At 43.4% G+C, this 25,013-nt stretch overlaps 1 protein-coding gene across 5 annotated transcripts in view; it reads right to left on the bottom strand.

Moving 5' to 3' along the window:
• Positions 1–25,013, bottom strand: part of SV2B (synaptic vesicle glycoprotein 2B) — a 233,196-nt gene that overhangs the window by 167,583 nt on the left and 40,600 nt on the right. Inside the window, exon 1 of one of the 5 annotated variants that reach the window (XM_036844351.1) lies at positions 21,624–21,711. The exons of 3 other annotated variants lie outside the window; for them this stretch is intronic. The gene's annotated coding sequence lies outside the window, so the exon portion shown is untranslated. Of the gene's footprint in view, positions 1–8,418; positions 8,442–21,623; positions 21,712–25,013 lie in introns of those variants that run through there. One more of the 5 variants, XM_036844352.1, reaches the window with a different exon arrangement.

The following is a 25,013-nucleotide window of genomic DNA, read 5'->3' as shown; positions in this document are numbered from 1 at the left end:
AAAATCAGAACAGCGTGGACAATCTGCTTTCTAAACACCTACTGAGCCTTTCTGCCAGAGGATGCTGCTGGACAGTGCCACCAGCATGACAGTTTGGAGCACAGAATGCCTTCCTGGCAGCCTCAAACAGAGGGTGCAGCCAAATGAGCTTGCTCTGGATCCGCCACACAAAGGGCACAGCTGATCTCTTTCCAGCCTGGCCTCTGCCCATTAATTAGAACATCCCAGAAATGCTTAAATTCACCTCCCATTCTCCCCACCCCATCTCGTCCACACTCTTCTTTTTTCTCTAATGATAAAGCTAAGCACCCAGGGGAAGGAAGGGTAGAGAACATCTCACGAGCATCTGCCATGTGCTCAGCTCAGAGCTGGAAGCCTGACATTCATTCAGTCCTTACAAGGACCCTCCAAGGTGGTTACAGTTATTGTTTCATCATAGAGAAGGAGGAACTGAGGCAGGTTCAGAGAGGTTAAGCAACTTGCCCAACATCACACAGCTAGGGTTTGACAAAGTTTAGCAGTTGAGTCCAAGTCTTTTGATTCCAAAGCCCATGCTGTGTGGCCTACAGGACAAAGGACCAGACTGAACTGCTCCACTGTAAACTCCTTGAGAACAAGAACCACACTTTAAATATCTCTATATTCCCCACAACACCCACCAAAGAAAAGGCACTCAGTGTGTGATGAAAGAATACAAGCATGAACAATATAACAAAAGAAGAGATTTTCCTTCTTCCTCCTTGAGGTGGTCTGTACCCTGATTTGTTAAGTTTTACAATAAAACCAAATGCAGAGAGACCCCAGAAACCAAGGAATGTTAGCTTTTAAAACAGACAGAGCAATCCCTGGCACACCACATGAAGAGCTACACCCATATGCTTTAATTTCTACCTTTCCACCACCTGGTTAGGAAACTATATTCCTTCTTTTGGTTCTCCATTTATTTATCTTAATGGAAATGAGTCTTGGTGTCCCTGTCTCTTACGTGGATTGGAAAGAAAGCATGGTGCAGTGAGAAGGACCAGGCTGCTGGCCAGAATAGGTTCCAATCCCAGAAAACTACTCAGCCTCTGCGATCTTCAGTTTCCTGAACTTTCACATGGGGTATTACACCATCCTCCTTGCCTCACCAGGTAGGTAGGACCAACTTCAAAAATTAAGAGTGTAGGGCTTCCCTGGTGGCGCAGTGGTTGAGAGTCTGCCTGCTAATGCAGGGAACACGGGTTCGAGCCCTGGTCTGGGAAGATCCCACATGCCGTGGAGCAACTAGGCCCGTGAGCCACAGCTACTGAGCCTGCGCGTCTGGAGCCTGTGCTCCCAAGAGAGGCCGCGATAGCGAGAGGCCCGCGCACCGCGATGAAGAGTGGCCCCCGCTTGCCGCAACTAGAGAAAGCCCTCGCACAGAAACGAAGACCCAACACAGCCAAAAATAAATTAATTAATTCATTCATTTTTTTAAAAAAAACTATAAAGTGAACTGTCACTCTACCTAAAATCTCCCTCAGTGATGTCCTACTACCCTATTAAATGATGTGGCCCCTAACAACATCTCCAAACTCATCTCATCCAACTATGCCCAAAGTTCCCAACACACGACACACTGGCCTCCTTAAAAAAAAAAAAAAAATTAAGAGTGTACAGCCAGTGTTGAGGCTGGGTGTCACTGAATTGGACAACTGACTGTCATCCAAGAGTTTTCCCAAAAGGGTGTTCTTATCTCAGTAAGGATAACTGTAGGAAGCAGAAGAATGGCCTCCCAAACATGTCCATGTCCTAATCCCTGGAACCTGGGGATATGCTACTTGACATGGCAAAAGGAGCTTGCAGGTGTGATTAAGTAAAGGATCTTGACATGGGGAGGCTATACTGGGTTAACTGAGTCAACCCATTGTAATCACAAGGGTCCTCATAGAAAAGAAGAACACAGAGAGAAATCTGAAAATGGGAAGCTGATGGATTTGAAGATGGAGAAAAGGCCACAAGCCTGGGAATGCAGCTGGTCTCTAGAAACAGGAAAAGACAAAGGATCAGGTTCTCTCCTTGAGCCTCCAGAAGGAACACAGCCCTGCCAGCACCTTGACTTTAGCCCAGGGAGACCCATTTCAAACTCCTACCTCCAGAACTGTAAGATAATACATTGTGTTATTTTCAGCCACTAACTATGTGGCAATTTGTTACAGCAGCAACAGGAAACAAACATAATATCCCAGCCCCAGGTCTGGCTGACACCCTAAATCAGGTTTCATCAGTCCTGCAACACAAGTCTCTCTCCCATTCCCCAAGGATTCCAGAGAGCAAACAGAGTGCTTGACTTATCTGCACGGAGAAATCTACCTGTAAGTCCTCATCTTGGCACGGCCAGCACCTCCTATCCCACATTAGGCAGACCAGCATGGGAGGCCCGTCTGTATTTGGGAGGATGTTGAGAAGCACAGAATTGGAGCAAGCAGAGGTAGCTGAGTTACCCTGCTCCCGGTCTCCAGCTCAAAGCCTGCTGCACGCGTGCCCACAGTAGGTACAGCCTTGCCAATCAGTGGGTCTGTTGGCTAGAACGTCCCCTTTCCTGGGCAGTATTTGGAAGGCACTGCCAACATTGCCTTCTGAGAAGCTCCCTTTTCTGGGCCTACTTCGCTGACCAACACCTCTTAAGAGTGTTAGATGTGTTCTTTCTTTCGAATTGTGACTATTAAATAAGTAATGCATTTGAAGCACTTAGAACACAGCAAGCGCTCAACAAATTTCAATTATTATCACTATTCTTATCGTTATTGTTAATAGATTCAATCCAGTTAAGTTCAAGGACAGTGGGGTTGGGGGTCTTTTCTCTCTTCAATGTGACTTCATTTTCTCACTCTGCTCTTTATCCCCTGGTGTTTAAATTTTCAAGTTCTCAAGGGAAGCCTCACCCTTTGTGCTGACTGCACAGGGGTAATTATACAAAGATCAGTTGGGATCGCTGTTGGATGATCTGTAAGATCCTTTTCAATAAATGAGAAAATGTATGTGAAGCTGCGAGTACAGTGCCTGGCACAGAATGGAAACTCAACAGTGATTGTATTCTCACTTATTAATTCTGTGTTGTAGGTTGAATTGTGTTGCCTCAGAATTCATATGTTGAACCTCCAGTGCCTCAGAATGTTGGCTGTTATTTGGAGACGGGGCCTTTAAAGAGGTGATTACGTTAAAATGAGGCCCTCAGGGTGGACCCTGACCCAATCTGACCAGTGTCCTTATAAGAAGAGGAGATTAGGACATACAGAGAGACACCAGAGATACAGAGGAAAACCGTGTGGGGAGGCATCAACAGGGCAGCCGTCTGCAAACCAAGGAGAGAGCCCTCAGAGGAAATGAAACTGCTGGCACCTTGATCTAGACTTCCAGCCTCCAGAACTGGGAGAAAATTTGCTGTTGTTTATGCCGCCCAGTCCGTGTTATTTTGTTATAGCAGCTCTGGCAAACTGATACACTCCCCTTTTAAGAACAAATAACTTCCATATCTCTGGACAGCAGGAAGCTGTAGTATGACTTAAAAGAAGTCCGTGATCCCTATATGAGCCTGGAAATCTCTGTTTTGTGAGGCAAGGATGCATATTTTCCCAGCAGGACTTGGCTGCCGTGCCTGGCACTCAGGAGAGGGCTTCTCACTTCCTGAGGAAGGAGATGTCATTAGTTGCCCAGACACCCCCCCCCCCAGCCCCCGCAAGAGCCCTGCACGGAGAGGAGAGTCATGCTTCGTAATCTTGCAGAGGAAACACCGCTGGCACCTCGGATACAGAAAACTGTAAAATTGCAAATGACAGATCCATGACTCCCCTGAGGGAATAAATAGTGAGAACAGATGGGCCCCAAGGCTGGGAGATTTCATTTAAATCTTAATAACATTTTGATAGTTTAATGGATGTGGTGAGAAAAGAATAGCAAACCAGTACCAAACACAGTTTGCCCACCCTGATGTTAACCCAGGAAGATCTCCTCATGAGGAGAGGCATAACAGGGCTACAGGGACAAACTATTTCCTGTGGGGTTTAAAGCATCCTCTCTGAACTGGCAAAGCTTGTGATGGGGGTGATATCCAGAGCAACACAATGCACCCCATTTTCCCTATGCACCTCTTCAGGGCACCTCCCTGAGCAACAGTCCTCCGCATGGTCCTGGGTGACTTCCAGGTAAAGGAGTAACCTCGGAACAGGCAGGGGACACAGACCACGTGTGCTCAGAGCTCAGGAGGGTCTCGCCTGGAGATGGCTTGTCTAGCGAATCCAGCCTGTTCCCAATTCATCTCTCCCTGCTCATCTCTGGAGACTGCCAGTGAAGACATGCCCAATATAGAGAAAAGAACACTGGACGAGGAGTCCGAAGGCCTGGGTCACAACTCTACCACACACCAACCATGAGACATTGGATGAATGACTCAGCTTCTCTGTAAAGTGAGAATAATACTTCCTACCTTGCAGGAATTTTTGATAAAGTGCAAATGAGGTCTAGTCTTTGGAAACGGTAGGCAAATAACTGGCACTCAACACATGCAAATCCCCCCATTTGTGTCTCACAAATAGCACAATGTGCACAGACGCCCATGAGTGGTTACTGCATGGGTCTTGGCTTTCTAGGTTACTCCTGGATAAACAAATGCGGGCTCTATGGTTTGATGGCCCACCCACACCATCTCTTCCTCAGGCTCTTATTTAAATAGATGTCTTGGAAAGTACAGGACTGAGAACAGACGAAAGGCTGGGGAAGATGAGCCCAGACACAAAGTGTCTTAACTGGGACGTCCAGTTCTGTTAAATCACTCAGAGAGACAAAACAAGCAACTGGAAGCAGCAGAAAGGGAGCCAGAACTGGGGGTGCCAGCTCTGCAGCAAGTGTGCCAGCAGAGAGCAAGCAGGGGACTGGTGCCCAAATGGCTCACAAGGCATAAGGATGGAGCAGAACCAACCCATCAGAAGAAAGCTGAGCAGTTAAAGATGATTCAGATGGGGAAATCAACCTCAGGCACCCCTGCTTTCTCAACTGAGTCCTCAGGGAGGATGTCTGGGGACCTCACGTGTGAGCATCATGACTTTAGCCCTGATAGAGGGGAGGGAGGGCATCTTTGATGAACACCTACTCTGAATCAGGCTCTGTGCTCATCTTACCTGCATCCACAACACGACTGGTCTTATATCTATGAAATATATTTATAGTACCTGACATAATGGGGGTTTAAGCAAATGGGGCTGTTTAGCACATATTGGGAATACAGTCTTTTGTAGTCAGACTCCTGGACAAGCGTTACTTTTAAAGATATTAATATAAATAGATGCTTTCTTGAGGTGGGTGGAGAAGGAGAGGGAGGGGCGGAGAGGAACAAATCCCCTGATTGTGATGAGGCCCGGGGTGTTTCAAGAGAGCTGATGTTCTGATCTCATCTGTTTTCATTTTTAAGCCAACTCTCTTCCCTTCTAGCTAGTGGGTGATCTGTCTGGCTTGCCCAGCTGTTGAGTCCACCTTCAGAAAGAAAGTTTTAGAAATTAAAAGGTAAAAATTATGAGAGAATACAAGAGATGTGAAAGACAAAGAAATGAGCGACTTCCCTGGCGGTCCAGTGATTAGGACTCCACGCTTTCACTGCCGAGGGCGCAGGTTCAATCCCTGGTCGAGGAACTAAGATCCCATAAGCCTCGCAGCACGGCCAAAAAAAAAGAAACGAGATTCCACCCAAGAATTAGGGGTGACTCTAGAAGGAAAATAAAAATGACAGAAACAGAAATAATAATTGAAGGTTTACTCTGTCACTGGGTCGCAACCCTCGCCTGCACATCAGGATCACTGGGCAGTTTCTTTAAAAAATTCAATTTCCCAGCCCCATCCCTAGAGTCTGGCTTAAGTAATCTCAGGAGAGTTAGGAAATTGGTTGGTTTTTGTTTTTTGGTTTTTGTTTTTTTAAATAGACTCCTCAGCTGATTCTGATATACAGCCAGGATTGAGAACCATAGCACTGGATAAAAATTTACCCAACATGAAGAAAATCTTGACTCTTCAAACCAATAGTGTTTACTAAATTCCAAGCAAAGTTAGCCCCACCCTGACACTTTTTTAATTTCAAAGAGGAAATGTTAAAATAAGTTATTAACCTAAAAACAAATATTAGTTGTTAGACTATTTCCCTGCCACTTTAAACTATAGGAGATAATTTGTAGGAATCTTAAGGGAGGTTATATATTGTAGAGGTTAACAGTTCAGCCTCCAGAATCAGAAAAGTCTTGACTAGGTTTCTCTGCCTTTACTACCTGAATCATCTTGGGTAAGTTGGGAAGGTTAAATGAGATACTGCATTTAAAGTAAACAAAGCCTAGCACATAACCCTCAGTAAGAGTTAGTTTTTATTACTTTATTTTTCTATTATTTTATTATTATTTTCATAGTTTCATTGTTTTAAAATGCAAAGCTTTATAGAGAGACTGAAAATAAACGTTGAATAAAGAAATATACCATGTTCTGTAATGCCAATTCTCACCAAATTAATTTGTAATGTAACTACATAAATACAAATGTAATTTGTAATGGAATTAAACTGTAATTCCTATCCAAACTCCAAATGGATTTTTTTAACTTGGTGTGATGAGAAAAACAATGTTTCTTTTTTCGAGTTGCTGCCCAGGCATTTTATGGTATGATAACCTTGCTCACACCCAGAGTCTGGACATTTAGAAAAGGATTGAGTTTAAGATTCCCTCCATAAGTTCCTGCTTTGCTTTTTCCAAGGTACCTTTTAAAATAACCACTTAGAGTTAAGCCCATGAAAAATTAGTGACCTCCATCCCAACCACTTTATAAGCAATAGGTGCTTACTACATTGTTCTCTGTTTCCTGCTGGATCAGGACCTGGGACAGAGGACTGCCCTTCTCCCCACCCCCACTGTGCCCCCTCGGTCCTTTGTGCAGGTGTATTGAAACTGTGTCTTCAATCAAAATGAACCCCTAAGTTCCCCTTCCCAAAAGTGGGAGCTCAGATGCTGAGGGAGTCACCTGCCGACCCTGGGTGTGTGGCTGGTGCCCCCTCATTCAGCAGGTCATAATTGGCATATTCTTAACTCAATACACCAGCTCTGGCTTCTCAACACATCTGGCAACATGATTCAGTAACTCATCTGGAAGAATAAATGGGTGAAAATATCCAAGGAACATTTTAAAAGTAAGAATGAAGAGGGATTTGTACCTCCAGACATTAAAACAGAATATAAAACTATAATAATTACATTAGTTTGAGGCAGAGAGATCAAATAGAACAAAATATACAGGTGGCTTTTCAACTCACTGGGGAAAGAGGGAGTACTCATTAAGTGGTACTGAAGGAACTGATTAACAACAGTTAAAACAGACTAAAATAGAGATAGATCCCTACCTCACACCATATGTCATAATAAAGTGAAAATGATTAATAGATCACATGTAAAATTAAAATAATAAAAACAGTCAAAATTTACAGATGAATACTTTTCTGATTTTCGGGTAAGGAAGGACTTCTTAAGCACGAAAAGAAATTTTAACTGAAAATATTGGCAATATATGAAAATTAGGTTGCTACTTGGTAAGAAGACCATATAAGTGCAAAATTAAAGGCAAATAGATTGGGGAAATGATTACAGTAATTATGAGAGTCACTGATTTAATAACCTCCATATACACAGAGCTTTTACTGACAAATATGGAAAACACTAACACTCAATTTTAAATGGACAAAGGACATGGAAAGACAACGCTTAGAAGAGGAAATACAATTAGTCAATAAGCAAAAGTGCTCAATCACATTAGCAATCAAATACACGAAAAGTAAAATATTTTCTCAACTAACAGATTGACAATGTTTGATTTTTTTAATAATAATACTGCAAGCAAGGATACATTGAGGGGCATTCATACATTGCTAGCTGTAAGGTAAATTAGCACAGACTTTCTGGAAGGTAACTTGGCAGCATGAATAAAGACCTTTATCATTTAAAAGTTTTATCATTTTCCAAATCTTATTCAATAACAAGTACTACTTTTCAAATCAGAAAAAAAATTAGTAAGCATAAGGAAACCAACCACCTGATGACAAACTTGAATAATCACTAATTTCACCAATAGATTTGGGTAATTTCAAATTTCCTTGCTAACACAAGTTTTGGAATAAGTCACATTATGTGTATTACTGTATATGTTTATAACAACCAGAGCCAGAAGTGGGATTTGTCATTTGCTAAACTCAGGCAGCTCACCAAGCAGCCCAGACTTAAACATGAGAACAAATGAATTGCTCACCATAGCTTTGTACTCACATCTCAAATGACTGACTACCTTAGGTACATCTTACCTTCTTTCCACATCCACTTAAGCCATTGAATCTCTCCCTGAGATTAACAAAAGATCTATGATGACAAAGATAGCTCTTACCATTGGGAAACTCTTGCTCCCCTAGAAATGCCAACCCTTTGCTCCTTGCAAAGATATGCTCCGTACCAGCATTTTATTTTGGACCCCACCTTATACTAAAAAATGGAGCATCTTGGCTGAGCATCCCGCAGAGGATTCCATCTGCTGCTGGCCAGACAGAAGCTGGGGATTAGGAGTAAACACTGGGAGCCCCAAGCGGATCAGCCAGTGTGCCCCTGCCCCTCCCCTAAGCTTTATGCTTCCTCCCGTGGAGCCTTCTGTACCTTCCAAAGCCCTCAATGAATGGGCTAGAAAAAGATTCTTTTCTTCCCTTGGTACTTTACTGCCATGCATGTTTCCCTGCTAGCATGGGTTACTCCATTAAGCCTCCTGCCTGCCAAAATTTCTAGACTCAAAGTAGGCACCAGGCTCTATGTCTTCATTGCCTCAAACTCCAGAGGACATGTCAAGCCCTCCAAGTCCAATCCACTCCATCAGTACCACAGGGGAGTGGAATGTCTGCTGGTACAAAATGCCCCATGTCCCCTCCTTGCAAGCATCCCCAGTCTCCACAAGGGAGTCTCTCAAGGTCCCTTCACTTGACTTCATGGGGAGCAAAAAGTCTTTCACCTCAAGCAAGTACTTCCTACAGGCCAAGATTCCAAAGATTATGCCTTCCTTTCCATCTCTATAATTACATAGACCTGGGGGCTTAGAGTTGAGGGTTCCACGGCCAGTTTTGATACCTCTTGGAAAGTCATGAGGGACCCCAGTTATTTGTGGCTCAGTTTAAAAGGCAGAGTACCTAAGACTTCTTATTTTCAGATTTGCACTCTAAATGCCTATTCTGGGACAATAGAATATTCCCAGTAAACATCCTGTTACATAGTTAACTTGTTTTGATACCTCAATTAGTCCCAGTTCTCCTCCCCCACATAATATAATTATAATCCACATTCTTAGCCATGTAATGTTGCAGTGTTTTCCACTGTGAGAGGCATGTACTTCCCCACCTCACTGATGTAGGGTTTGGCCATGTGGTTTGCTTTGGCCAATGAAATGTTAGCAACAGGATATGCACAGAGGCTTTCAATGTGCTTTTAGAGTTTGGCATCTCTCATGTCCTCCTATCACTTGCCATGAGAAGGACATGTCCCTAGCAGCTGCCAGTAGCATATAAGTAGCTGGATGAGAGACACATGGAGGAGACCTGCCCCTGAGCTGCAATGTGAAGGAGAGCCCCTCCAGCTGACTGGCAAACTCACGAGTGAGATAAATAATGTTTGTTGTGTGAGCCACTGAGATATTTGGAGATATTTGTTACGCAGCTTTATTATTCTCACACAGTAATAGCTGACTAATATTCTTGCTATCTGCCCAACATTATGCTAAGCACTGTAGTACCTCATTTAATTTCTTTCTTTTCACAACTGTATGAGATAGAGCACTATTAATATTATCTTTATTCTATAGACAAGGAAACTGAGGCACAGAGCATTTAAGCACAATTAGTAAGTGAAGGAGATAAGCTTCAAATCCAGTCATATGAGCACCATGGAACATAAAACAGAAAGAGAGAAAGGTGTAGCTCTGTGCTCTCCAAGGTCTGTACTCTGGGGCTGACCTTGGACTCAGAGCCACAAGGCCCTCAACACAAGATTGACCAGATCCCAAGAGCTGAGGCAACTTTTCTAGCTTTGTCAGTGCATACAGAGAGAATGAGATGGGCTTCCCTTCCAGAACGCATGACCTGTCCCTGAACTTTGAGGAGGGGAAGTCCCACGGGGAATTCTAAGCAAGGAACAGTCCTGCCTTTGTGAAGAGCAGCCATCCAATGTCCTGCACGGGACTGCACAGCACATCTCATTCTCTGCTTGTTTTTTGATTCTCTCTAAGCAGATATCTCCGGCTCTTTTCTTTTAAAAATGATTACACAATTGCCAGCTGCTGGGATTATACAAATAACCTGATAATAGCAAAGCAATATGCTGTCCAGTGTTCAAACACTGCCACACAACAACAAAGCAGCCTGGGGTGCCACTTCTCATTCACAGCCTGCAAACAGAAGCAGCACAAGTGAAAGCCACCCACTCTCTCTGTTTCAGGGGAACAGAGTAGCAGGATGTTTGGTCCCAAGATGGATTTTTTTTCTCTTCAACTTCCAAGATGTTCTGCGCACAGGGAGAATGCAAAGTCACGTCCTTTGGCAGAATAACTCGTCAATATAATTCAATGATGCACTCCCTTCTTTAACCAAAGTTAGTACCCCTGATGGGCAGCAACAGGGCTTACAGGTCTTCAAGTTACAGACAAGTCAGTGATGCAGAGGACAAGGATCACATCTTCCTTGCCTACCACTAACCCCAATGCCTAGCACGGTGGGCAGTCAATCAATATTTGTTGAATAGATAGATGTAAAAGGGATTTCAGGGGTGGAGGGGAATCCATCTTTGAATTTTGCATATTTTAATTCTTAAAAAGCAAGAATAGGGCAAGCAAGGACAGGGTTAAGAAAATCAGAACCCCTTAGAAAAGAAGGAATGTTGAAGGCACAGCCAGACTTTAGTCTTTGACACTCACCGACAAAGCTAATACTTTATCATCTTTATTTCAGCAAAAGTCAGCTCAGTGTTTGTGGCAGACACCTGGGGTTCCCTGCCCAGCAACCACGTCCCCTTCTTTTGGTAACAAGTCCTCAATTTCCCTTTGAAGAACTCCCCATTCCTCACTCCATGTGGAACTCATCGGGTGGCCTCCAGGACAGGGAGGTGACCCCAGCTGGGCCAGGCAGATTTCCTTCATCCTTGAATGGGAATCTTGATCTGGGCACCCAAACCCAGAAAATGGTGGGGAACTCAGCCCCTTGGGAGGGTTTCCAAATAGCCCATCTATTTGCAAGGGAGCAGGCTGGACTTTCCACAAACAGACTGCAGATTTCCCCAGAACACAACATGGAATTTACATCACTACTCCAGCACTGCATTCCATCATTTTGCTCTTTCAGCTAAGCTCCTTCTTCTGAATCCTCATTAAACACTAGCAAAGAGCAGAGGAGAGAACTCCAAGCTGGAAATAGGGGCTCTGATCATAAATATGCCATGGGAAATAATAAGTTACCTCCCCTGTTGGGGCCTCAGTCTCTCCCTCCATAGTATTAAGGGGCTGGGATTAAATAAACACAAAGGAGCCTTGTGGGCTGGGTCAATAAAAATTGACCCTTGGAAGCCCTGGTTCTTGGCAACACAAAATTCACATTGTCAGGGACAGTGAGGCTTGGAGTTTAAAGCAGTTAATCCCCTGGCTGGATGACTCGGACAAAGAGGATTAACCCTCAGATGAGAGAGTCATCATCCAAATATAGAGCAATCCCAAACACACACATTAGAAAGGGGAAGCACCCCCGCCTTCTCTTGCAAATTCCTGTTCTCTAGCCCTGTTGGTGAGCTGTTCGATTATCCCTCCAGCATCCCAAGGCCAAGGTGTTAGACCCTCTCCATGTTCCTCCACCACACTTCTCAGTTCTCCAATCCAGGGTTACAGCATTTCTCCTTTGAAATACACAGGTTTGTTAAAGGTACTCCAAGTTTGTTAAATAACTAACCACTGAGCACACAGTGTGCCAGGGACTCTTAAAAGCCAGAGCTACTTAGGAGCTCCTCCTACGAAGGAGCTTAGCTGAAAGAGCAAAGCCAGGTAGACAAGATGATACAGTCCCAGCTCTCAGGGAGTTTTTCAGTCCAGAGGGAAAACACCTATTGAGTGCCACATACCCTGCGAAGCACTAGACAACCATCATCTCCTCAATAACCCCTGAAAATAGATCTTACTATGACCATTTTACAGATGAGGAAACTGAGGCTCTGAGAAGTTAAACTACTTGCCCAAGGTTATACAACCTATAAGTATCAGGCAGAGCTGCTTGGTTTTAAAATGCAATGGGACATAGAATGTGGAACACCAAGAGTGAACCCTAAGGTAAACTACAGACTTTGGGTGATTATGACGTGTCAATGTAGGTTTATCAATGGTAACAAATGTACCACTCTGGTGGGGATACTGGTAATGAAGGAAGCTACGCATGTTTTAGGGGCTGAGGGATGGGAAATCTCTGTATCTTCCTCTCAATTTTGCTGTCAACCTAAAACTGCTCTAAAAATAAAATCTGTTTTAAAATGATAGCATCATTTGTAAATGAAAACAATCCTATTTACAATTGCATCAAAAAGAGTAAGTACCCAGGAATAAATTTAACCAAGGAGGTGAAAGACTTGTATACTGAAAACCACAAGACATTAATGAAAGAAACTGAAGAAAACATAAATATATGGAAAGATATGCTGTGCTCATGGATTAGAAAAATCAATATTAAAATGTCTATACTACCCAAACCAATCTGCAGCTTCAATGCAATTCTTATCAAAATTCCAATGGCATTTTTCAAAGAAATAGAACAAATAATCCTAAAATTTGTATGGAACCACAAAAAAAACAACAACAGCAACTCGAATAGCCAAAGTAATCTTGAGAGAGAAGAACAAAGCTGGAGGCACCACCTCCGTGATTTCAAACTGTACTACAAATCTACAGTAACCAAAACAGTATGGTATTGTCATAAAAACAGACACATAGATCAATGGAACAGAATAGAGAGCCCCAAAATAAACCCACGCATATATGGCCAATTAATTTACAACAAAGGAGCTGAGAATATACGGTGCAGAAAGGATGGTCTCTTCAATAAATGATGGTGGGAAAACTGGACAGCCACATGCAAAAGAATGAAACTCTGACACTATCTTACACCAGACACAAAAATTAACTCAAAATGGATTAAAGATTTGAATGTAAGACCTGAAACCATAAAATTCCTAGAAGAAAATATAGGGGATGAGATCCTTGACATAGGTCTTGGCAATGATTTTTTTGTCTGACACCAAAAACAAAGGCAACAAAAGCAAAAATAAAGTGGGACTACATCAAAATAAAAAGCTTCTGTACAGCATGGGAAACTATCAACAAAATGAAAAGGCAATCTACCAAATGGGAGAAAATATTTGCCAATCATATATCTGACAAGGGACTAATATCCAAAATATACAAAGAACTCATACAACTCATTATCAAAAAAACCAAACAATCTAATTTTTAAATGGGCAGAAGATCTGAATACACATTTTTCCAAAGAAGACATACAGATGACCAATAGGCACATGCAAAGATTCCCAATGTTACTACTTATCAGGGAAATGCAAGCCCAAACCACAATGAGATATCACCTCATACCTGTTAGAATGGCTATTATCAAAAAGACAAGAAATAAGTGTTGGTGAGGATGTGGAGAAAAGGGAACCCTTGTGCACTGTTGGTGGGAATGTAAATTGGTGCAGCCACTATGGAAAACATGCTGGAGGTTCCTCAAAAAATTAAAAATAGTACTACCATATGATCCAGCAGTTCTACTTCTAGGTATTTATTTGAAGAAAATGAAAACACTAACTCAAAAAGATATATGCACCCCCATGTTCATCGCAGCATTATTTACAATAGTCAAGATATGAAACAACCTAAGTGTCCATCAAGAGATGAATGGATAAAGGAGATGTGGTACACATATACAATGGAATATTATTCAACCATAAAAAAGAATGAAATCTTGCCATTTGCAACAAAATGGATGGACCTTGAGAGCATTATGCTAAGTGAAATAAGTCAGACAAAGAAAGGAAAATACTGTATGCTCTCTCTTACATGTGGAGTCTAATAAATAAATGGCCAGTGAAAGTCTGGCCACGCCCCACACCAAGCCCTTTGGGTATCTACACTACAGCATCAGGGGCCAAAAGACCAAATTCACCTGTTAGTTACTTCGAAGTTTCAGTGGATGGTCAAATCCACAAACTAGGATACACATAACCAACTTACCTGGAGAAGTCAGCCTCATCAGAGGCATATATGCTATGTTATGTGGTGGTCAGGCACATGCCACCAAAGGTAGAACTTATGTCCTGGAAGATTTCCTCACTTGCCCAGCACTGTTCTCAGCACATGAGATGCTAGATCATACTGCATAATACAAAGAGATCCAACACTCTTAATTATTTATGTAATTTATGTGGCAAGAACTTCCCAGGTTTTCAGGATAAAAAATTATTATTTTTTAATGATATGGGATGCTACAGGATATCCCCATCGTTTTGTAGAATTCAGAAACAATGTGGGAAGAAAGGGAAAATTTTGAACTTCAGTCTTTTCAGAGTGCATATGCTCCTGGAATAGTCATCAGAGGAAACACTGGCTGTTTAATCCCCTACACTTTTCTGCATCAAAGAAGCTCCTAGTTGTTTATCCATTCTATATATAAAAGCTTACATCTGCTAACCCCCATCTCCCACTCCACTCCTTCCCCAAACCCCTCCCCTTTGGCAACCACCAGTCTGTTCTCCATGTCCGTGATTCTGTTTGTTTCATAGATAGGTTCATTTGTGTCATATTTTAGATTCCATTTATGTGGCATCATATGGTATTTGTCTTTCTCTTTCTGACCTACTTCACTTAGTATGATAATCTCTAGTTGCATCCATGTTGCTGCAAATGGCATTATTTCATTATTTTTTATGGCTGAGTAGTATTCCATTGTATATATATATACCACATCTTCTTTATCCATTCATCTGTCAATGGACATTTAGGTTGTTTCCACGTCTTGGCTATTGTGAATACTGCTGCTATGAACATAGTGGTGCATGTATCTTTTTGAATCATAGTTTTGTCTGGATATATGCCCAGGAGTGGGATTGCTGGATCATGTGGTAATTCTAACTATCTAGAATTATTGGACTCTTTAAATATTGTGCAGTATAACTATTTTAACTATTAAAAATAAATTTAAATATTAAGATAAATGTTAACAAATAGGAATACAATACTTTTTAAATATTTATTTATTTATTTGGTTGTACCAGGTCTTAGTTGTGGCAGGTGGGCTCCTTAGCTGTGGCATGCAAACTCTTAGTTGTGTCATGCAAACTCTTAGTTGTGGCACGTATGTGGGATCTAGTTCCCTGAAACAGGGATCCAACCAGGGTCCCCTGCATTGGGAGTGCGGAGTCTTAACCACTGCGCCACCAGGGAAGTCCCAATACATTTCAAAAAAAGAAAAGAAGCTCCTAGGAAACAGGCAACCCAACAGTCAGCCCAGAGGTACCTTTTTAATATTTATGTTATCGAGAAACACTCTTCTTGATCCTCCACAATGTGTTCCCATAAGCTTATGAGAAATTGCTAATTAAAATTTCATGCTCTGTATTGATGAAGGTGGACTAACCACTGTATCAAACTCTAAAATGTCAGTAGTTTAACATAGAGCTTGCTTCTCACACATGAGACAGCGCCAAACAGGGCCAGCCAGCAGATGGGGAAAGAGCCTGGAGGAGGCACATGGAGGTTCACCAGCCAGGCCTGGAAGTGATACCCATCATACCCATTCTCATCACATCAGCAGATCTGTCACAGGGCCATATCTACTTGCAAAAGAGGCTGGGAGATGGAGTCTGAGTGCCTATGAAGAGTAGGAAGCAGGTTTGATAAAGAGCTTGCCAGCGTCTGCCACTGGCTGCAAAACCACATACAGTTGTTACACAGTATCTGCAGGGGATTGGTTCCAGGACCCCCATGGATACCAAAATCCAAGGATGCTAATATAAAATGTGTAGTATTTGCATATAACTTACACACATCCTCCTGTATACTTGATATTGTCTCTAGATTACTTTTAATACCTAATACTAAGTAAATGCTATGCAAATAGTTGTAAACTTGATGTAAGTGCTGTGTAAATAGTTATCGGTGTGCAACAAACTCAAGTTTTGCTTTTTGGAACTTTCTGGAATTTTTTTTCCAAGTGTTTTCGATCCATGGTCGAATCCATGTACGCAGTACCAGCAGATCCAAAGAGCCGACAGTACTTAATATGGTTATTTCTAAATAAAGAACATAATTCAAAATGCTTACATAGATGGTGAGATTATAGGTGGATTCTCCTTTTCTTTTCTCAATTTTCAGGATTATCTGCAATGTGGTTATAATATATCCAAATGGTGGTGAGACTAGGAAAGGGAGGAAATCCCCTAATTAGTAACTTCTGAAACAGTTATGGATGGACCCACGTTATCCAGGCAACTGCCTGAGAAGTAGTGGCAACACTGCTTCCCTGGTCCCCTTGCAGCTCTCCTCTACTCCAAATACGGAAAACAGAACTTTCTGCTCTGTTTGTTCTGGGCAGCTATGGTCTAGGACTTCTTTATATTTACTAAATATTTTCCACACTCTCTTGGGTCTTTGTGTACCTTAAAGCATCTCCGAGACATCAATCAGAATTTCCACAGGTGTTGTTTATCTAACTGGATGGATGTCTGTGATGGAAGCTATATCAGACTTCTGATCCACTCAATTCACACACGGCCAAGCCTTGTAGAGGAAGCACAAGACAGTAATTATCTCACCACTCAAAGGACCCTTTCAAGGAACCAAGACAACAATCAGCTCTTCTGAGTATGTTAGTGGTTCCTGAGTTTTTTTCCTCCTTGGCACACGTGATGATAACCTTTAAACACCCAAGAGGAACTAACACAACATGGTAAACCAACTATACTCCAATAAAAATAAAAATTAAAAAAAAAGAGGTTCCAGTGGGTGTCCATGCCACTTCCCACCATTCCCCTCTCCCCCCTTTACCCCCCGGCCAACACCACCTCATCAGACTGCCTGTTGTTCCCAAATCAATCGAGGACTTTCAGGTCTAGGTGCCTCTCAAACTGTTTCCTCTATTAGGAATACCCTTCTCCTCCCCAGCACCCACCTGGAAAACTCCTACCCATCCTTCAAGGCTCAGTTAAGCAATGTCCCTTCATGCTATCCAATAGTTTTTTTGGCTCTCAGTCTTCTCTCCTCATGCAGCAATAACCACTGCTTATAATCTGTGCTCCCACAAACATGCACTCAGTATATATCTCCGTGACATCATCTTCTCACCTTATAGTCTAATTATTAATGAATGAGCTCCCCAACAGCAGAGCCCAAACACTGCAGCCCTTATAGGTCCTGGCAATGGAGGAAACTTGGTCCCCACCCAAGTCATGGTCCTACTTCCCTAATGAACCAGAGGTGTAGGGCCAAGAATATGTGACCATATGAGTTCTCAAGCTAGGAAAAAATGATATGAAGATGTTGTGGTCTGTTCCCTACTTTTATTGTGCAGACAAATTACCTGGGGATCTTGTTAAAATGCAGGTTCTGATTCAGCAGGTCTGGGGTGGAGCCTGAAATTCTACGTTTCTAACAAGTTCCAAAGTGATGCTGGTGTTACTGGTCCAGGGCCCGTACTTTGAGTGGCAAGGGCCTGAGGTTTGTTTGCATGGGCACATGATACACCTGGGGCAGCAACAGAGGGAAACCTCAGAGACTCCTGCTTCCAGGGGATGGAAGGTTTTGGAGACAGAAAACAGATACCCTTCCAATAAGAGAAAAGCTTAAGAGACAAGGCCCAGAATGTAGCAGTGGCTCAATAAATACTTGGAAAAGAGTCTAGAATAAATGAAGCCAGACTGTGCAGAGGGACGTAAGCAGATTTCTCTCAACTCATCCTTGGGGAAGACAGGAAACTGGTCTCAAAGTTATACAAGAAACTGAGTTATAAGCCATGGAGTACTGAGTTAGGAGGCATTACCATCAAGGACATTTTTACAGTTAAAATATCTCCAGCTTCAGGTAAGTACTGGCCCTGAGGATACAGGTAGGTCAGGTGGACACGTGAATGTAGGAAAACAGCTCAGAGGCAGGGAATCCAGTTGGATCCAGTTCCTGGCTTAAGCCCCTTAGGTAGTAGCCAGATATTTGCAAACTCCCTCTAGGAGACTGTGGGTCATAGCAGCAGGAATGGGAGTGGATGGAGTCAAGGTCATGGGTTGAGGCCCGGGGCTGTGCCTAACCAGCCTTCATGGACTTGGTGAGGAGGGAACACAGGGCACAGGGCAAAGAACATGTTCTAGAGATTAAGCAGCCCTGCATTTGAATCCACTCTGCCCCTTAGTAAGTGCTAACCTTTGGGCAAGTTATTTAACTTCTCTGAGCCTCAGTTTACTCGATGATAAAATGGAGACAATAAACCCCCATTTCATAGGCATTGGGAGAATTAAATGAAATCATATATGCATCATAATCATCATTATTGCCACATGATCAGACTACAAGCTCCTAGAGGAACCACATATAATGCATATATGTGTCCTCAGTACAAAGCTAAGTTTGCTGTAAAATTAAACTTCTCTGGGCTTCCCTGGTGGCGCAGTGGTTGGGAATCTGCCTGCCAATGCAGGGGACACGGGTTCGAGCCCTGGTCTGGGAAGATCCCACATGCCGCGGAGCAACTAGGCCCGTGAGCCACAACTATTGAGTCTGCGCGTCTGGAGCCTGTGCTCCGCAACAAGAGAGGCCGCGATAATGAGAGGCCCACACACTGCGATGAAGAATGGCCCCCACTTGCCACAACTAGAGAAAGCCCTCGCACAGAAACGAAGACCCAACACAGCCATAAATAAAAATAAATAAATAAATAAATAAACCCAAAGTTTAAAAAAAAAAAAAAGAAAAATATTAAAAAAAAAAAAAACTTCTCTGCTGTCTCTATTTCTTTATCTGTAAAATGGGAATAAAACAGATTTACAAGCTGCCTATTTGAGGGTTGTTGTGAGGATACTGTTGTTGGAATTCCACAAATGCTGAGCAAATGCTGGTGGTGATCCTTATAACCCCAGGGTGACTTTTCCCTCTGATTCCCAGATGGGCAAGCCCTAAGCATTCCCTCGTGTCCCCAAGGTGAGAGCAGAGGGGGCAGACCAGAGACCTGAGCAGGCTACAGGGGATCTGGAGGTGACAGGCTCAATCTGGAGCAGCAGCTGCTGTAAATGGACCTCAGCCAGTCATTGGATTGAGGATGTGGCATTTAATACTATCCGCCATCAGTGAGCTCTCACTAGGAGACAGGTACTGTTCTAGGCCCTTAATGCAAGTTAACTCATATCTCCTTCCCCATAACTCTACAGAGTAAGTAAGACTATCATCATTCTGATTTTACTGACTGGGAACCTGAGGTACAGATTGTGAAATGACTTGCCCAAGGTCTCACATGAGTAAGAAGCAAGGCCAGGCCAGGAACCCAGGCAGACTGACACTGGAGTTCTTTGCTCTCTACCTTCTCAAAGAAGCTCAAGAATCCAGGAATGACTAGAAGGTCGAGCCAGCCAGAAGGGACCTTACTTGTCTAGAGGAAATGGGCTAAAAATCCCAGGATATCAACCTGGCAGTGACACAGATGAACCTGAGAAACTTGCTGGGAATAACCTGGCCTGTGAGAGCTCTACCTGGTGCCCCCAGATCCCGCACACTGGGCCACTGTGGAAACAGGAGGCCACCAACCCCGTGATGTGAGGACAGGGGCCCAGCACAGCTTCTCTGCCAGAGGTGGGCTGGCACCACCAAAAGAAGACAAAGCTGCCCATCACGGGGAGTGAGAGGAGAGCTCGGCCCAGCATCCCGCCCTGTTTCCATACTGCTCCTACACTTTCTCATCAACCTCTTCATCGCCTCAGGTGGGCTTATCTTCCACCACCTTAATTTTGAAGCTACCACTTTTACATTGCTTTCCCAGAGCTTCCCTTTCCTTAAAGCTTAATTTTTATGCTTCGCTTTAAAAAAAACTCAAAGTGGCTGCATTTAACCCACGGACATTTAAGCAACCACAGGTGGGTTGCATTCATCACTCATCCTAGGGACAGGAGTGGAACCGAGCCCCTTCAGCCCTCCAGGGCCAAGGTCAGGAGCTCCTGACATGGCCGTGACCTCTTTAGTCCTATCCCCAGGGCCCAGGACTCTTCCCGGAGCAGGGCACCCCCCACAAGGCCATTTCCGCTCCCTCAGAGCCGACCACGTGCCAGCTGGGCTCCATTCCAGCACCATCTGCTTCACCCCAGATCAGGAGAGAGGCCACGGTCAGATTCTGCACACGGCAGCAGAGCAGGGCCCGAAGGCAAACCATGAGCCGCTCTCACTGGGCCTGGGCTTTGGTCACTGGCAGGCGAAACCTCAGAGAAGTTTTCAGAGGAAGTTGTTGCGGAGCCCAATCAGGCTCTCACCTGCCTGGGAAAACTAACTGTGCTGTTTCAGAGGGCTTCTAAGCATAACAATGAAGGGGGCCCAGGCCTCATTTCCTGTTCTCTCTCTTTTTTAAATTTTTTTAATTGAGGTATAGTTGATGTCCAATATTATATAAGTTTCAGGAGCACAACATAGTAATTCACAATTTTTAAAGCTTATACTCCATTTGCAGTTATTATAAAGTATTGGCTATATTCCCTGTGCAGTACAATATATCCTTGTAGCTTATTTATTTTATGCCTAGTAATTTGTACCTTTTAATCCCCTACCCTTATCTTGCCCCTTCCCCTTTCCCTCTCCCCACTGGTAGCCATGAGTTTGTTCTCTATATCTGTGAGTCTGTTTCTTTTTTGTTATATTCACTGGTTTATTTTTTAGATTCCACATATAAGTGACGTCATACAATATTTGTCTTTTTCTGTCTGACTTATTTCATTAAGCATAATACCCTCCAAGTCCATCCACGTTGTTACAAATGGCAAAATTTCATTCCTTTTCGTGGCTAATATTCCATTGTATATATGTGCCACATCTTCTTTATCCACTCGTCTGTCGATGGACACTTAGGTTGCTTCCATACCTTGGCAATCGTAAACAATGCTGCTGTGACCATGGTCTCTCTTGATCTCTACCCTCAGACAAACTTATATTGCTGCAGGCCTGACTTGGGCTCTGGTCCTTTCCCTAGACTGTAGGGAAAGGACCTACAGGTCCTGACTGTAGGACCTTAAACAAGTCATTTCCTTTTCTAGACTCAACTCCCTCCTTTGCTTAGTACGGAGTTTAGATTCCTGCTGTCCCTTCAGCTCTGAAACACTAAGATCCTATAGTTCAAGTAAATCCTTCCATTGTCCTGAACTTGTTCTGGGCCCAGAAAGGAACCTGCCTATGAAATACTTATTAAAACAAACCTGAACACTTGGGGGTATTGATGGATGGACATGTCTTCGTTGGCAGGTTTCTGTCCTGGGGAGCCATGAAAACAGACTTGAAAACTCACACCTCCCCCTGCTTACGTGAGTTTGAGACGCCAGAGTGCCTGCCAACACGTGTATCATCTGGGGTTGACGTATGAAGCAGTTAACGGTCCCCAGCTCCCAGCTTGAACAGCCAACTGCTACACCCAGGCATCTGTAATGCAAGAAGGCCCCAGAAGTCTGGCAAAATTACCTTCTCTTGCATCTATGCAGAACTGGAAGAGAAAGAAATGAGGTTGTTCAACCACTTGTCCAAGGGTACTTTTGTCTGTGATTTCTTTGCTCTGGGCCTCAGGTTTCCCATCTGTAAAGTGGAAATGGGAGAGAGGACATGGCCTACATGTTCTAGCTCCTGAAAGCAGTTCAGAACTCTATTTCTGGGGGATTACAGAGTCACCAGTTAGGGGACAATTTTCAATTGCCTTCTGGGGAAAAAGAAAAGTCAATGCTACTCTCTCCCCTGCTGCCCAAGACAGAAGCAAGCTCTAAAGACTGAAGGAAACAGGAAGTGAGTGGAACAGGAGCTTCCATAGAAACAGGAAAATTCAATAGGACCACAGGCTTCTGTGTGGGCAGCTGCAAGAGGGAATACATGGAGTGGGTGTTCATTGCCAGGGTAGGAGACACTGCTGGGTGAGCTATAATCAACGGTCAAGACAGCAAGGGAGCTTTGGCCTTTGCTCCTGATGCATCTGAGACCCCCAAGGGAAAATTAACTCTATGTTCCTTGATCTAGAGGAGGGCAGAATGGCAGCGAAGGCAGGGAGGTGGGGGAAAGAGAAACCATTAGCTGCTGAGTACTTACTAGATGCCGAAGACTCATCACTGTCACTCACGTTCCCACTTCTTGCCCAGGCCAAGAAGAAGAATAGAGAGAGCCTCAGCTAACCGAGCAACCACAATAGCATTTACTCACTCATGTATCTAATAAATATTTATCGTGTGCCTACTATGCACCTGGAGCATGGAGAACAGCAGATTTTCCAGTAGAGAACATCATGGAGCAGATATTATGGGAGTGAAGCCCAGAGGCATCTGACAGCAGAGTTTCTGCACCTACATAATCCAAGTGACTCAAAAATTTTGATCATGGAATTCCAACAAAGTAAGGGACAGTGCAGAGCTGAGCTGGGGGGGCGGGGGGCGGGGTGGCCTATTGCCGAGAATAGAAGGTTCGTTTCCCTCTGAGGTACCTTGGAAATCTCTAGCTCATAAGGCTGATTATTGTCCACTTGTCTCATTTGGAACATCATGGGCCCCATGCAAATAATCTTCTCAGTAGCACTAGCAACTTTAAATGACAGGTTCTCAATTCTCTCTACACTTAGAATTTTCAAGTCTTTCATCAGGTGTAGTGATCCTTTAATCAATTTTTAGACCAACATATTTCCAAGTCCAGGAGCATGAAGGAAACTGCAGAGCACTTGGGTTTTATTACCACCACCATCATCTCCATCATCATCACCACCACCACCATCATCATCAACATCATCATCATCACCATCATCATCCCCATCCCCATCACCATCATCACCATCATCATCCCCATCACCATCATCACCATCATCATCCCCATCCCCATCACCATCATCACCATCCCCATCCCCATCACCATCATCACCATCATCATCCCCATCCCCATCACCATCATCCCCATCCCCATCACCATCATCACCATCCCCATCCCCATCACCATCATCACCATCATCATCCCCATCCCCATCCCCATCATCACCATCATCATCCCCATCACTATCATCATCACCATCATCATTTTACAACTGAGGAAACAGGGGCTCAGAGAAGTTAAATAACTTGCTAAAGTTTACACAGCTAGAACGTAATGAGGCTTGAGTTCAAACCAAGTTTTTTTGTTCCCAAATCCCACTGCTCCATCCAATCTCCAACATGGTCAATCCTGGTATCCACATATACAAATGGAGGCCAATTTGATACCTCTTTCTCATATTTCCTTCTGGGCTTCAATTCTTTTTTTCCCACTGTTGCCCCTTTCTCTCTCTCTTTCTTCCTCTCTCTCTCTCTCTGTCTCACATACACACACAGGAAACCACTTGCCATTGCGATACTTACTTTTTCTTTCTTTCACTCCCCACCCCCTCCAATATCACTGCAAAGAAAATTCACACTCACACGTATTCAGTCACACCACAGGGAGGAAATGGTCAGTACCTGGAGTCTGAGATTGAAGTCATTCCAGCCTCCCCTTTTCCTGTAAGGCTATTGCCAATTTCTCTCCTTTTATAAACAGGAACACATTATGCAAGATGCTGTAGATGTGGGATTTCTCCAGCAAGCTGGTGACACTCTTTCACTTGGCATAAAATCGGTTTAAATAAATGTCTCCCTTTTTCAAGATTCTTTCCTGCTCCTGCTTAATCTTAAATTAAGAGCAGTACAATAATAACCCAAGAACATCACACCCCTGAATTTCAGCCACCTCTCCCAGAGGATCTTGTCTCCTTTTTTGAAAGTATGAGCTATTTTTTGGTTTCCACTTGTTTCTCTTTCTTGTCACCACACATTGTTTTCTATAAGATATAAGCAATTGGAGCCTTCACATTTAAAGCCTATTTTTAGTCCGTGTGATCCACAATAAGGCTCTCATGAGACCTTGGAAAGAAAAGGAATAACTTCAGGGAGTTACACTTCAAGATCCACTGAAGCAAAGATCTGCAGTCACCTCCAGTAATTAAATGACTCTATTCACTCATTCAGTAAATACTCACTGAGTGCATACTATGTGCCAGGCAATATTCAGGGCACTGGTGATACAGCAGTGACTTAGCTCACTGAAGGGACAAACTAAAAACATGCTAATGATATTCAAGTTTATATCTCCTTCTAGGACCTCTTCCTTCAACTCTAGACCCATATATGTAACTATCTAATTAACATCTCCCATTGGATGTCCAATTGAACCCCGTAACTGTCCCTTCTCCATCTCAGTAAAGGGCCGCTCTTTCTAGCTGTTCAGGTCAAAATATGTGGAGTCATCCTTGACTCCCTTCTTTCTCTCATACCCTAAATCTAACCCATCATCAGCAAGATATATCCAGAATTTGATGACTTCTCACCATCACCACTCTCCACCGTGGTCCAAACCACCATCATCTCTTGCCTGGATCATTGCAGTAGCCTCCTGACTGATCTCCCTGTTTTCACCCTTAATCTCTAAAGTCTATTCTAAAGTCTAAAGCTCAGGTAATCATTGTAAAACATAAATCAGATAATGTCAATGAGTGCTCAAAATTCTCCAGTGGCTTCCCATCTCGCTCAGAGCAAAAGCCAAAGTCCACACAAGACCCTAGACAACCTTGTATTACCCAGCTCTCCGCCATTTCTCTGATCTCATCTTCTCCATCCCCCTCTTCTCTCAGTTCCTTCTACATGAATCCCCTTGCTGTTCCC

The sequence above is a fragment of the Balaenoptera musculus genome, chromosome 2 (assembly GCF_009873245.2).
Source record: "Balaenoptera musculus isolate JJ_BM4_2016_0621 chromosome 2, mBalMus1.pri.v3, whole genome shotgun sequence".
Classification (NCBI taxonomy): Eukaryota; Metazoa; Chordata; class Mammalia; order Artiodactyla; family Balaenopteridae; genus Balaenoptera; species Balaenoptera musculus.
The sequence above is the reverse complement of the archived record's forward strand: the minus strand, read 5'-3'. Positions and strand labels throughout refer to the sequence as shown.